Below are 15,682 nucleotides of genomic sequence, written 5' to 3' on the forward strand. Positions count from 1 at the left end.
CGGAAGTCAATATACAATGCTTTTACTATCTTTTGATCTACCAGTCTAGTCAGAGAAAGAAATGAGTAAACCTTTCTAAAGAGAAAGTATAAACTAATAATGAAAGATATTTTGCAAAGGAGTTGAACAGTAGAAAGAAAGAACACGGAGTTTAAAGTTGGGCACTTCATTTTAAATCCTGGCTTTGCTGCTTTTTAATCACTTTTGTTTTTTAGGCAAGATATTTGATTATTCTGAGCCTCACTTTATTCATCTGTAAAATTAGAGGGTTAGAGTAGATGGCTTGAGGACCTTTCTGTTTTTAAATCCTCTATATATTGAATAAACTGTCTTTGAGTAATTCCAAGTACCATTTATTATATAAATTACAAATTATTTCTGTCCTATCCTTAAAGCCAAGTTCCATAAGGACCTTTCCTAGAGGTAACATTTTAATGGCCTAATTCCAGTTATATTTACTTAAAAGTAGTAATAAATAACTATGAAATATTTTTAAAATTACCAAAATTTTTATTTGATTGACTTTCCCAAGTCCAGATTAGTTAGACTCTATTGTTTTAAACATTTTCCTGGATTCTTACAGAATCAATCAGTATTGAGTGCCTACTACATACTGTTCTAAGCTAGATAGTATAAAGGGAAAAAATGCTCTAAAAATTCCTTTTTGTATTAATAAATGCCTATTAATTTCAGCTTAGCAAGGCAGCTAACTTTTACAAGATGAACTTTAATTCAGGAAGTGAAATTTAATTTCAAAGTTGAATTTTGTATTTAAGTTGTCAGAAATAATTGCTTAACCTCTGTGATAGAGATTATTGATGGTGTAGATTTTCACATTTAAGGCGAAAGTCTCTAATAGAAGAAAAGATAACCTCTAAAAACTTTTTTTTGTCCTGCTCCAGGCTTGAATACCTAATTTGAGGTTACATTTTCTAATAGGAATTCAGCTAGGTGACTGAATAGTGTTCAGAGTTGAGATCAAAAGTATTTGAGATCTGGCAGAATGAAAGCCATAGAAGTTCAGGAGAATTAGATCAAAATACCAAAATCAATTCAATTCAACATTTATTTAGTAAGGTATTATGTTAAGCAGTGGAAATAAAATGAAAAATATTACAGTTCTTAACTTTAGTGAGCTTGCATAAATGTAACCTGGTGGGATAGGGACAATATAGAGATATATACCCTTAAGGCATTGTGTATTTTGAGATTTATATTTTTTTAGTATATATTTAGAGGACTTCCATGTATGTGAACATTTTGAGAGCCACATAATTTGAGTAACGGTAAACATTGATTAAGTGCCTTCTGTTGACAATACATAATTTTGGACACTAAGGAACATAGGATTAAATAAGATAGAATATATGGCTTGGGAACCAAATCCCTCATATGAAACTTATCCTGAGTCAAAGTGAATTCAGTAATGACATTCTCAGTGAGGAAGGGACATTAGGAGAGTCTCCTAGACCTCTGATGAATGTTGGATTACATGAGAGAGTGAGCTTGGGAGGGAAAGGAGAGGAACTTGCAGATGTTGGAAGAACATTTCTTGTAGCCAACTGAGAAAGGGAAACGTAGGGTAGGCTAGGAATTTATGCTGAGACCAGGGCAGACCCTAGGATAAGGGAGAGGAATATTAAGTTTGATATTGTACCCATGATTTCTTATGTTTCTGTCATTTGAGAAAACCATTTTAGCTGAGCATTTTCATGAACCTTTCCAGGTGCAGATACTTGCATTATAACAATTGGAGTAACTTCTGCTGCTAGGCATAGCCAATAGAATAAATAGGTCCTAATGATATTGATTGAGAAGTCATTTTTAATTCCTTTTTCTTTGTTACTTAAATTTTTTTATTATTATATTTAACTTGAACACTGGACCACATTTCTAACTTTGGGGGACATTTCAGTTGAATGATCGATTCACATGCCAAGTTACAGAGCAAACTTAAAGAGGATGGGGAGGGCAAAGGGAGTCACTCAGTGTAGATGACTTTTTTCAAGCAGTTTAGCTAATAAGGGGAGATGTATGACAAGAAAATAACTAGTGAAGATGATGGAATCTAGAGATTGTTTCTTAAATATGGAGAAGAGTTGGGCATATTTGTATACAACAGAAAAGGACTTAGCAGATAGGTAAAAAATTGAAGTTTAGAGATAAAAGGAGAATGATAGTGGAAGTATTTTGCTTAAACTGAGAAGAAATGGAATCAAGAGTGCATGTAGAAGAAGGGCTTGGTCTTGGCCAGAATAAGTACTACCTCTTTATCAATCTGTAGTAAAAGAGGAGATAATAGGTTATGATGGCAATATTATGAGAAGAGAGTAGTTTGCTCAGGATGAATGGCCTCAATTTTTTTCAGTGGAATTTGAAATGGAGGGGGCAGCTAGGTGGCGAAGTGGATAGAGCACCAGCCTTGAATTCAGGAGGACCTGAGTTCAAATCTGGTCTCAGACATTTAACACTTCCTAGCTGTGTGATCCTGGACAAGTCACTTAACCCCAGCCTCAGGGGAAAAAAAAGGAATTTGAAATGGAGTCCTTAGGTGAAAGGGTTAAGGGAAAGTACTGTGGGAAATTTGTGAAGAAAAAAAGTCAGTTTTTTAATCAAGAGGTAGATTAGGAATTATCAAGGATTATGCTACATACTGATCTTTAAGGGGATAGATTCACTAATTGGCCCAACAGGCACAATTGGATAAAAGTAGCTTTATAGTCCCCATGTCTAGAATGATGGTGGTTAGGTGGTCCCTAATCTCTTTCCATTCTTGTAAGAGTCAGCTTGGTTGTTCAGTTATGCAGAGGGTGCGGGATATATCTTATGGACACTTATATACTCTGCAAACATATGCATTGGGGGAGGCATTGACAAAATCCCTCCACTGGTCTTGATCTCAAAAGTCTGAGAGCATTTGGTTGTCTTATTCTCCCTAGTCCCCAGACATTCATCCAGACCCTCTTGCCACACCAAACCCAAGATCTTCCCTAAATCACTCTGCTTCCCTTGGTAGTTCCAGTCTACCAAAGTCCCTGTATCCAGAGTTGAGGAATAGGCAGGATAAGTTCCCCAAGGGCAAAGGCCAAAGTTTCCCTGAAGTGTGGACCATGCCAAGTGTAAATAGAGTAGTGGGAACCAGAAGCTGTGGGACTAAAGAGGTATAAGGAACTTCTGTGCACTGGTAGTCAAATTGCTGTAGTTCCAGGGGATCTCCAGAAGTCCTTTAGGGTAACCTAATTTCCCTCAGAGGTTTTGGGGTACTTAAGAAGTACTTAAAGTCTTTCTCTTTTCTTTCTCCTTTCCTTCCTTTCCTTTTCTTTCTTTCATCTTTTACTCAATCTTGTCACTCTTTAAGAATAAATAATTCATTCAGCCAGCACTGATTACTTATGATGGGGCTCAGTGCTAAAGTACTGGGGATGCAAAGAAAAAGCGAAAATATCCCTTGCTCTCAAGGAACATACATGATAATATGGGGACATAATACACATAGGGGGTAGTTACCAGAAATACTGTCTTTTCCCCAGTAAGCATGATCTCAGTTTTATCAAATATTACTCTGCTATGTTTGTATGTTAACTAATTTGTTTCACTGACCTCTCTTCTTTGTTTTCTTCTTCTTTTATTCCCTTCCTTCCTTCCTTCCTTCCTTCCTTCCTTCCTTCCTTCCTTCCTTCCTTCCTTCCTTCCTTCCTTCCTTCCTTCCTTCCTTCCTTCCTTCCTTCCTTCCTTCCTTCCTTCCTTCCTTCCTTCCTTCCTTCCTTCCTTCCTTCCTTCCTTCCTTCCTTCCTTCCTTCCTTCCTTCCTTCCTTTCCTTCCTTTCCTTCCTTTCCTTCCTTTCCTTCCTTCCCTTCCTTCCCTTTTTTTCCTGTTCAATTTTTTTCCTAAGACAAAGTTATTTGTCTGTTTCTTCTTCTGTTAATCTGAGCAGTTTATATTTTTGCAAATATTCATCCATTTCTTTTAGATTATCAATCAGTTTTATTTGGCATGTAATTGGGCAATATAGTATTCAATAATTATTTTAAGTTCATCTTCTTTGGTTGTACGTTAACCCTTTTTCATTTTTAAGACTGGTAATTTGATTTTCTTCCTTTAAAAATAAGATTAAATTAGCCAATAATTTATTGTTGTTTTATATTTACATATACACACATATATAAGTATATATGTTTTTTGTGTGTATTTTTTGTGTTATTTTTTTAAAATTTGATTTTAATCCCCCCCTTTAAAAAAATTCCTAGCTCTTCTAGGAATTTTTGTCAGTCTTTTCTTGAAGGCTTTACTTATATATGTTTTCAAATCTTTATCTCCTGAGTTTGTGTCTTGAACATCTCTCTTTTCATAGTTTTATTAAATTTTTTTTTATGATTAGGTTCTTTTGTTGTTAATTTGTTCATTTTTCCAGACTGTCTCTTGACTTTGGACTTTGTTAGATTTGGGCTCTGCTCACCTTTGGGAGGATAGTCGACTTGAGTCTCTATAATTTGATATGGGGACATATACTTTTAGGTTGTATGATCTAGGGATGGGTCTGGCTTTGTGTTCTTGTCCTTATCCAGCTAAGAACAAGTTCTGTCCTGACTCTTGACTACTCTTCTCCACCCTGAAATTTTGAACTGGGTAGTAGACTGCAGAGCAGCTAAAGAACACTGGACTCACTGCTAACAAAGGGAGGCTTGGAATCTTTCTCTGACTAGGTATTCAGTTGCCATGCTGTCCCTGTGAGTTGACTGTGCTAGATGTTGCTGCTGCAACTGCTGCCTCCAAGGCTCAAAAGATGGTAGTTTTCACTAAAGCCTGTATGCTTTGCTTCCAACCAGCCTCCACCCCTGTGGCTACACACCTTTCTGTATATCTCAGTTGTCCTGAATTGGAATAATGACTAACTTTAAATTTTTGTTGTACTTCTCAAAGGAATAACTCCCAAGCTATCAACAGTCATAGGAAGAAATGCTCTAACTCACTACTAATCAAAGAATTACAAATTAAACCTACTCTGAAATCCTGCCTCATGCCTAATGAGAAATGTAGGAAATTTGGGGAGATAGACACACTAATGCACTGTTGCTATAAATTGATCCAGCATTTCTGGAAAGCAGTTTGGAACTACACCCCCAAAGTCACTAATTGAATATTCCCTTGCCTAGCTATATGTACTAAACTGATAGCACAAAGAAATCAAAGAAAGGAAAAGGACCATATATACATAAATAATTTTTATGATAATAGCTTTTTATTTTTCAAAATACATGCAAAGATAGTTTTCATCATTCATTCTTGCAAAACATTGTAAACCAAAATTTTCTCCTTCTATTTCCCCTCTTCCCTAAACAGCAAATGATCCAATATAGCTTAAATATGTACAATTTTTCTAAACATATTTTTCCACATTTATCAAGCTGTATAAGAAAAATCAGATCAAGGGGAAAAATGAGAAAGAAAAAACAAGCAAGCAAAAAACAACAACAAAAAGGTGAAAATATTATGTTGTGATCCATATTCAGTCCCGCGTAGTCCTCTCTGGATGCAGATGGCTCTCTCCACAAGTCTACTGAAATTGCCCTGAGTCACCTCATTGTTGAAAAGTTAAAGTCCATCACTATTGATCATCACAGTCTTCTTGTTGCGTGTACAATGTTCTCTTGGTTCTATTCACTTCACTTCATTTAGCATCAGTTCATGTAAGTTTCCCCAGGCCTTTCTGAAATCATCCTGCTGATCATTTCTTATAATAAAATTCTATATCATTCATATACCATAACTTATTCAACCATTCTCCAACTGATGGTATCTACTAAGTTTCCAGTTCTTTCCTACTACTAAAAGAGCTGCTACAAAACATTTTCTTGCACATGTGGATTCTTTTCCCCTTTTTGTACTTAAATATTTTTTAACAATTCTTTTTTTTTTTTTTTTTTTTTTTTGTAGTAGTAACAGCCATAAACTGGAAAATATGGGCAGAGATTCCTCTTGTTGGGGAATAACTAAACAAATTATGGTATATGAGTATAGTGGAATGTATCCACAAGATAGCACAAAAAAATGGCAAAACGAACAGTTTTAGTTCATTCAGTTCAGGGAAACTGGAAAAGACCTCATTGAAGTGATGCAATGAAGTGGACATGACTAAGAGAACATTTTAATACAGTAACAATCTTATAAAGAAAAAGAACTTTGACAGGCTTTAGAATTATGTTTAATGAAAAGATAAATCATGATGTTTATTATCCACATCCTGCCAGAAAGGTGAAAGACTTGAAATACAGAATGAGACATATATTTTTTGACCATACATTTTTGACCAGTGTGAATTTGTTTTGTTGGGCATTGAATAATCTAAAATTAAAAAAAAAATTGTTCAGGTTGAGAGAAAGGAGGACAGAGTGATAGTAAATTCTTGTTTAAGAAAAAAACAACAACAATATATTAAACCCTGGATAAGTCATCTTATCATGTTTGTGATATGAACTAGAGGAGGAGATGGCAAAACATTCGAATATCTTTGTTAAGAAAAAACCTCAAATGCAGTCATGGAGAATCAGGTAATATGGAAATGACTAAGCACATCAACAATATGATTATTATACCAATATTTTAGTAGTTATTATTTACCAAAACTTAATAATTGATTTGATGTTAAATACTTTGGATCATAATTATGTTCCATAAATATTGACTGGAATTTCTCTTTTCATAGGCACACACGCTGAATGTAAATTTGAAGTAAGAAGAGTTAATGTAACAAAGGTATGCATAGGTTTTTTCTTTGCTTTTGTAAAATCTAGCATTTATCGCTTTCCAACTTCTAGTAACTTTTGTAACAACACTATATTTTATAGCACATAGAGTAATAAGATTAAAAATTTATTTGAAAGGGCAGTGGTACCCTGATTATTGTAGCTTCTTTCATCTTTGAAATTTTTTTTCTATAACTGTATTCAACAAGCATTTATTGAATACCTATTAGTTTGTATAAAGTAATTTAATAGGCACTGGGACTCCAAAGACAGAAAAATGAAATAGTTCTTTATCTAAAGTAGTTTACTTTCTTTTGGAGGAACAACACATACATATGTAAGTAAATACAAACTATATCCAAAATAAATACAAAATAAATGAACAATGTATGTAGCTAGCAATGTGAAAAAGGGCCTCTAGTAGGAGATGATATTTGAGCTGAGCCTTGAAAAAAAATTTGCCTTCTAAGAAGTGAGAATATATTAAAGTGCAAAGGCAAGGATGTGGTAGGTGAAATTTCCCTGGAGGGGAAATAAAAAGTAGACCAGTTTCACTAGAATATAGAGTGTATGAGGGAGAGTGATGTGAAATCTTAGTCTAATAACAATACCTCACATTTACATAGCACTTTAAAATTTTCAGTGATGCATTTATAAATAATCTAATGATTGCCAACTCATGATAAAGTAATTGAGTGATAATATCAGAAGCCAGATTGCAAGGGCCTGAGTGTCAGGCAGGAAAATGCAAACAGTGAATGGAGATGGCTTTGCCAAGGAGTTGGTCTTGAAAGAGAGAAGAGTTGTAGAGGGTGATGGTTTGAAGGGATGGTAGGTATAAGTGAAGGTTTTTTTTGAGGATGAGAATGCCCTGAACTTAGTTGTAGGAAGCAGGAAATAAGTCAGCCAAAAAGGGATTGAAAATTAGAGAGATGGGGAAGCAGCCAAGATGGCAGAGTAAAGGCAGGAACTCTTCAGACCTTTTTTAGCTATTGACAATTTAGAAGGCTGCAGGAAAGATCTGGGGCACCAGGGTGGGAACCTAGTGTGGACCCCACAAGTGCAGCCCTGGCCTCTAGAGCCCAGAGGTCAGCAAAGCAGGACCTCTGCATTAGCAGTAGCACTGGCGGTTTCTAGACCTCTCAGCTCAGAGATACTGAAGATGATTTGGAAGGTTGGCAGAAAAGGTTGGTTGGTTGTATGAGAAGGCTTTGGGAAATCAGCAGACCAAGAGGGGGTGTGGGCAGTGGTGGCAGTAGCAACTAGTCAGGAAGGTTTTTGTTGATTGAACACATTAGATTTTACAGCTATAGTGGGGTTGGGACACTCCTAACATCCAGGGCAAGAAAGTCAGATCCCTAGTAGGATCTCTGAAAGAAAACAGCTGCATAAAACCCTGAAGTTTGGGGTGATATACCCTTCACCCTGGAAATTGAACCCTACTTTAACAAATTATTAAAAGCTGAGTAATAGGGTAAGAAAATGAGCAGACAACAGAAAATGTTTCTGACCACACACAGTGACTATGGTGACAAAGAATATCAAAACATACATCCAGAAGAAAACAACTAAGTCCAAGCTCCACCATCCAAAGCCTCCAAGAAAAAGAAGAAAAAACAAACAAACAAACAACTCAAACTGTGGGACAGGGATTTTGAAAATTAAGTAAGAGAGAAAGAGGAAAAATTAGGAAGAGAATTGAGAATGTTACAAAGAGAAGAAGAATGCTTTAAAAAGCAAAATTGGTCAAATAGGAAAGGAGGTACAAAACTCACTAAGGAAAACAATTCCTTAAGACTTAAGAATTGAGCAACTGGAATCTAATGACTTATTTGAGAAAACAAGGTATACGGTAAAGCAAACCCCCAAAATATGAAACAATAGGAAAAAAATTAAATCTCATTGAAAAACAATTGACCTGGAAAACAGATCCAGGAGAGATAATTTTAAAATTATTGGTCGGCCTGAAAGTCATGATCAAAAAAAAGAGCTTGGACATCATCTTTCAAGATATTATCAAGGAAAACTTGATACTCTAGAACCAGAGGGTAAAATAGAAATGGAAAGAAACCAGTCACCTTCTGAAAGAGATACCAAAATGAAAATTTCCGGCCAAATTTCAGAACTGCCACGTCAAGGAGAAAATACTGCAAGCACTCAGAAACAATTCAAGTTTAGTGGAGCCACAGTCATGATAACACAAGATGCTAAATCTTGTGTATATTAAAGGACCCAGAGGGCTTGGAATATGATATTCTGGAGAACAGTAGAACTAAGATTATACCCAAGAATCACCTACCCAGCAAAAGTGAGTATAATTTTTCAAAGGACAAGATGTAAATTCAATGAAATAGAAGATTTTCAAGCATTTATGATGAAAAGACTAGAGCTGAATGGAAAAATTTGATTTTCAAATACAGAACTCGGAGAATCATAAGGAAGTGATCAGGAAAGTGATATCATAAGGGATTTCATAAGGTTTATCTGTTTACATTCTTACATCGGCAGATGATATTGTAACTCAGAAATTTTTCGTTATCATGGCAGTTTGAAGAAGTACATAGAGAGGGCATAGGTGTGAGTTTAATATCTAAAAAAATGAAAGGGGTGAGAAGAATTGGGAAAATTGTAATGGTATAAATTACCTGCTATTAAAAACAAAAAAAAAAAACAAAAAAAAAAAACAAGAAAAAGCTTTTACAGTGGAGGGAAAGAGAGGGAAGAGAGTGTTAGTGACCCTTGTTCTCATCAGAATTGGCTCAAAGAGAAAATACCATACATGCTCAATAGAGGTATAGAAATGTCTTTCCCTGCAGGAAAATAGGAGGGGAATAGAATACGGTAAGAGGAGAGGGTAATCAAAGAAAGGACATTTTGAGGAAGGATAGAGGGAAAGGATAAAGAAAGTAGAATAAATGGGAGAAATAAATTAATAAAGTAAATTAATAAGAATTTTAAAGGAAATTTCTCTGATAAGGACTCATTTCTCAAACATAGAGGTAACTGAGTTAAATTTATTAAAAACAAAACAAAACAAAACCATGCTCCAATTGATCAAAAAATGCATTGCCTTTGATTTAACACTACTAGACATGATTCCCAAGGGAGATTTTTTTTTTTAAAGGGACCTATATGTACAAAAATATTTATAGTGACTCTCTTCTCAGGACAAAAAAATAGGAAATTGAGAGGATGCTCATCCATTGGGAAATGGCTGAATAACTTGTGATTAGGATGGAATATTATTGTTGTATGGGAAATGATGAGCATGATGCTCTCAGAAAAACTTGGAAAAACCTCTGAACTCAAGCAAAGTGAAATAAAGTAATAGCAATGTTCTGAGATGACCAGCTGTAAGACTTTGCTATTCTTAGCAGTACAATGATTCACGACTACTTTGAAAAACTTATGATGACAAACCCTATCCATACCTAGAGAAGAAATTGATTGTGTATAAGTAGATTGAAGCATATTCTCACTTTTTTCTTGAGGTTTTTTTTTTAGAGTGATATCTTTTCTTTTACAACATGACTTGTATGAAAATGTTTTGTATAACTTCATATGTGGTTTCTTAATGGGAGCTGGAGTGGCAATAAGGGAGAAAATCTGGAATTCAAATTTTAAAAAACAATGTAAAAATTGTTTTTAAAAGTAGGGGAAAATATTAAATAATTTTTAAAAAACTAAAGAGATGGATTTATTTATTGAAGGATCAAAGAGTTAATGAGGTTGAGTTCCAGGGGATAGGAATCACCTTTATTGGAGACTAGGGCAAAGAAAGAATGAGGGTTGTTCTCAAGAGATCATAGGATCCTAAATTAGCATTAGTTCATGTAAGTCTTTCCAGGCTTTTCTGAAGTTAGCCTGTTCATCATTTCTTATAAAATAATAATATTCTATATTTATATATATACCACATATGTATATATGGTACATTTCATGTACCATAGCTTATTCAACTATTCCTCAACTGATGGGCATCCTCTCAAATAGTTAACTAATGAGCTGATTTTTAAAAAAATTATCGTTATTCTAAATCTTTTTTTCTTTAGTTTCTAAATCTAAATATCCCACTTACTTAAACTTTATAAGATGTAACTTCTTTTTTATGCCTAAATATATTAAACTGTTTTCTGCTATGGAAATAGGTATATTTGTAGATTAAAAAAAAAAAAAAGAATTATGTTTAGGTTGATACAATCCAGGCTTGTGATTTCATTAATATAAGGAGCTTTCTCATAAGTAAGTTTCTTTTTTCCAAGGCAGGTGGCTACCTTGATACTCTGTACTTTATAATCTTAGGAAGTTATCTAGGGCACTGAAAGATTGTTGTCTAAAATCAAAAGGCCAGTATTTGTCAAATGTTAGCCTTGAAACCAGAAACAGATCATTCTAAGAGGCTAACTTACTATACTAGGATGCATCTGTTATAGTTACTATATTTTCATTAGTTTCTATTGTTGTTTATCATTTTGTTTAAATCCTGTGCCCTTATCTTTTTGTTTAAATCCTGGCGCCAATGAGATGGTATTTCAGTTAGCCAAAATGTGGGATGCTAGCTTGGAAATTTTCTAGTCTATAGTCCAAAAACAAGAGCTGCAGTCATGCTGTCAGACAAATTTCAAAAACAAAAACTTAACAATATAAAGATACATAGGGAAATGATATTATTCGGAAAGGAAGCATAGGTAATAAACTAATATCAATATTAAACTGTATCTTTCAAATATAAATTTTGGAACATGTAAATTTATGAGGGATAGAAATTTATGAAGAAAAACTGAATTCTAAGATGTAGTTAGTAAAACAATAGTAATAGGAAATTTCTCTTTTTATGAGACAAATTTAGTTGTAATACCAAACCGATGAGAAGATAAGACCAAACACTGTAGACCAATATAAAATTAATATGTATTTTTTTGTTTTAAAAAAATTTATAATAGTTCTCAAAGTATTTTGCATATATTACTTCATTTTATACCTTGTAATAACGCTGGGAGATTGATGCTATACCCCCCTCCTTTTTTTTTTTAAACGAGGAAACAGAAGCTGAGAGGATTTAAGCCCAGGGTCACTCAAGTAGAAATAGTGTCTTGAGGCAAAAATCTTATCTCAGGTCTTCCTTACTCCGAAGCTAGCACTCTATTCTCACTGTGCTACTTAGCTGTCAATAACTCAGAATTTTTAAACAAAATTCCATCAGACAGGGTTTAGATTTTCTCTCAAAGTCTTTGAAGAGCAATTAGTCTAGTGGGTAAATGATTTGTGAGAGGGTACTTATGTTCTTAGTGCCTCCATGTTCCTTTTTTTTTTTTTTTTTTTTTTTTTTTTTTTTTTTTTGCTTTGTACTATGAAATTCCTTTTCTTTCATACAATTATGAAAGAATACTGGTCTGGAATTTGAAAGTTATAATTCTGTCACTAACACTGTGGCATTGGTTAAATCACAAATTTCTTTATTTGTAAAATAGAATTGGTTTAGATGGTATCTCCAACTTTAAAATTATTTAATCTGTGACTAAAAGGCAAGAATAAATGTTTTGAATTAAATTTTAAAGTTTTTTTTTCCAAATGAAAATTGCAGTTACAAATATTTGCCCAGGCATGTTTTTTCTTCCTAGAACCATTATCAGGTGTGTAACTTCAACAGTTTGGAATTCCTTCCCCCCCCCCCCATTTTCTTTATTATTATTATATCTAACCACAGCTTTTGACTCTCTTTTTTATTCCCCTTTCTTCCCTCAGAACATTTTTCCTCACTGACTTCCTTCATTGATTACTTCTGTATTTTCTTTATGCTCTAGTAAATTGTAGATAGAAAGATGTTCTTCAAATGAAAGATCAGATTTCTTTTAGCACCTGTGGTGATTGCATCTATCAGAAAGACCAGTATAGCACAAACTGGTCAAGGCATTGGTATATATATTTGCCTTAGTTTTCATAAATCCTTTTTAAAAAATGAACTTAAATAGGTTCTAATTGGGTATGTTCTTTAAGCCTGTATTCCTTCTCCTTTTCTTTAATTGTATGCTCATATTTATTAGTTAGCACTAGTTCACTCTGTTTGACATCACTTTGGGCTTCTTAATCTATCAGGAGGACTTTGAGTTCAGTCCTATGACTTAAGACTACCAACAAGCCTTGCAATGCTCAATTAAAGGTCATTGTTGGCTTCCTCTAGCCTTTGTTCCCTTCTCCGCTTAACTACAGGAAGCACACACCCCCTTTCCTCCCACTCTTTCCTTTTTACTAAGATTGTCTCATCTGCTTACTACCATGATATTCCCAGATTCCAGATTCAATATAGAACCTATTCTCAGGATGTTCTTCTCCCCTTCCCACATGTCTCTTCTTCCTAGTAACTTGAACATTTTTGTAAGTATTTGTTAAAACCTTATTTTTCATCCTTTGTGTAAACTCATTAAGGGAGCACAGCTTGTCCATGTTGTCTTTGTTGATTCTTGTAGAGGTCTGTTATATTAAACATCACTTTTAAGGATACCCAGGTATCCTTTAGTCTGTTCTCTTTGTCTCATTATACTCTAATGAGCTTTAGTTAGTGGCCATATGTGGTTGAGCTAACAAATGTTCCTGCTTCAGTGTTTTCTATATCTAGATTCTAGTTCTTTTATCCCTTGTTGTTATGTCTATGAAGATAAGATTTTGCTTCCAAGAACTTTGTAATTGAACTTGCTGTTCTTCATTGTAAGGAATTTAAGTGACTTAATATTGCTTAATATGGAATATATACCCATTTTTATCCATCTACAGTAGTAAATAAGGCCTTTATTCCCTTGTTAAGATCTCTGTGTACTAGAAAATTTTTCTCTTAAGAAATCTGAGTTAGCATTTTAGAAGCACAAGGAGAAAGCTTACCAACACCTCTTTAAAATTTCACTTGAGAGAATAACCCAAGATCATTCTAACTCCTACTAGATATTTTGGCAAGATAGAACTTGAGATTTGATATGTATAGTTTGTGTTAATTTCCCTCAATAATAACTTCAAAGTTAAAAATTCCATTTTGGCCCAGATGATCTGCATCTGGCATCATAGGGTAGGACCCTTCATGTCCCTCTTGTTAGTTAACCTTATAATCAGGGAACATACTAGACCCATACACTTGTCTCCCTCAGTTTCTGATGTCAAAAATCCCAAAACATAGATCTAGAAGGTAGAGGTAACACTTAAACACTTAAAACCTTGCTCCCCATAGTTAGTATCCTGGAAGCCCCTAATCTCCACTTCTTTAAAGGAGTAATTATCATATAAGAGATGGATGAGACTTTACCTATAAAAAAAAGGAAATCTGGGAAGCCATTTTTGTAGCTGCTATAGCACCTCTATCTGAAGTACTGCCACACTGTCACCCAGATACAGATTTCTTACATCTCTCTCCAGTCAGTTAGGAAGAATGTCTTTTAACAGATCTCTTCTAGATGTGTTAATATCCTTTTTTTCTTCTTTACTGGAAGTGGAGAAGTTATCACCTAATTCCATTTATTTGGGGAGAGATTTGTAGTTTATTAAAATAGGAGAAACTAATCAGGTAGTATCTTCCTTTCTAAATTACCTGAACTCAGAGAAGCCTTTTCTGAAATACTTTAAATAGAATCAGATTCCTTTATAAAGACTCAGCTACTTATTACATATTGCTTCTTTATAATAATAACTAACATTTATATAGTGCTTAACTTAAGGTTTATGTTCTTTTAGACTTAATTTGAATCAACTTTGCAGGCATGGCTCTTGGTATTCTAAAATCTTTTAATACCTGATGTCCAGTGATTTCCAGTAGTTCTGATCCCATCCCAACATATTGGAGAAAACAAAGTCAGAAGGAAAAAATATATAAAAAATTAGTTTGACTTTTTAAGTAATACTAGTTACTTTGAGAACTGCCTATAATTTTGCAAAATTTCTGTGAAGCACAATAAAGATTATACATGTCATTAAACATCTCATTTCTTTTTTTTTTCTTTCTTTTTTTTTTTTTTTAACAGCACTCAATACTTTGTGTAGATTTAACCTTTGGAGAGAGTAGAGAATATTTCTTGTTAGTATTTTAAAGTCTAGTATACATTCTTACTGTAATATATAATATAGTACAAAGTACTGTAGATACTGCTTTTTCATCATGGTTTTGGGATTAGATATGGTAAACTTTTAAAATAATTAGGAAAATCTTGCCTGCCACAGTTCCTTTTAATCAGTTGTTATGACTTATGTCTTAAAAATTAAATTTAAAAGTAATCTTTTTTTATAGTCAGACTATTATTTTTTGTTTCTTACTGTAAATTTTCCACCTAAAATTTGCTCCAAAAATTAACATTATTTAGTAAAATTACAAGGTGTTTTTTTTGGGCGGTGGGAGCAGTTAATTGAAATTAAAGATAATTTTTTAAAAATGCTTTTATTAGTTACTGTATATTTTAGTTAATTACTTATTGGGTCTCTTTTTCTTTATTGTTTATTGGGAGATCTGTAATCCACCCAAATTTCCTGAGTTAGTCATTTGGGTATTGTTAGAATAATGATTTTTATCAGATCAGGAAACTGTTAAATTATGTGTTAAAGTACAACAGATATTAAACCTCCATTTTAAATAGTATGGGAGAGTTTTCTTTAGAAAAAAATTTTTCTCCCCTATGCTTAGGTAATTCCTAACCTATTCCCTTAGAATAAAATAGTCATTTCCATAAAAGTCAGGTTTTATATGATTGAAGAAAAGAAAAAAACAGTTGTCTCAAATAATATTCATCACTAATTATAGTTCTGGGTAGCATTTTATTTATTTATTTATTTGTTTGTTTGTTTGTTTGTTTATTTATTTATTTATATATTTTTATTCATTTTTTCAAATTATCCCCTCCCTCCCTCCACTCCCTCCCCCCCCCCCATGGCAGGTAATCCCATACATTTTATATGTGTTACAATAT

General features: G+C 33.7%; 1 protein-coding gene across 7 annotated transcripts in view; it reads left to right on the forward strand.

The window, feature by feature from the left end:
* Positions 1 to 15,682, forward strand: part of NCK1 (NCK adaptor protein 1) — a 67,150-nt gene that overhangs the window by 25,192 nt on the left and 26,276 nt on the right. For all 7 annotated transcript variants that reach the window (XM_074301608.1, XM_074301611.1, XM_074301609.1 and 4 more), the window contains one exon: positions 6,704 to 6,753. The gene's annotated coding sequence lies outside the window, so the exon portion shown is untranslated. The remainder of the gene's footprint in view (positions 1 to 6,703; positions 6,754 to 15,682) is intronic.

The sequence above is a fragment of the Sminthopsis crassicaudata genome, chromosome 3, assembly GCF_048593235.1.
Source record: "Sminthopsis crassicaudata isolate SCR6 chromosome 3, ASM4859323v1, whole genome shotgun sequence".
Lineage (NCBI taxonomy): Eukaryota > Metazoa > Chordata > Mammalia > Dasyuromorphia > Dasyuridae > Sminthopsis > Sminthopsis crassicaudata.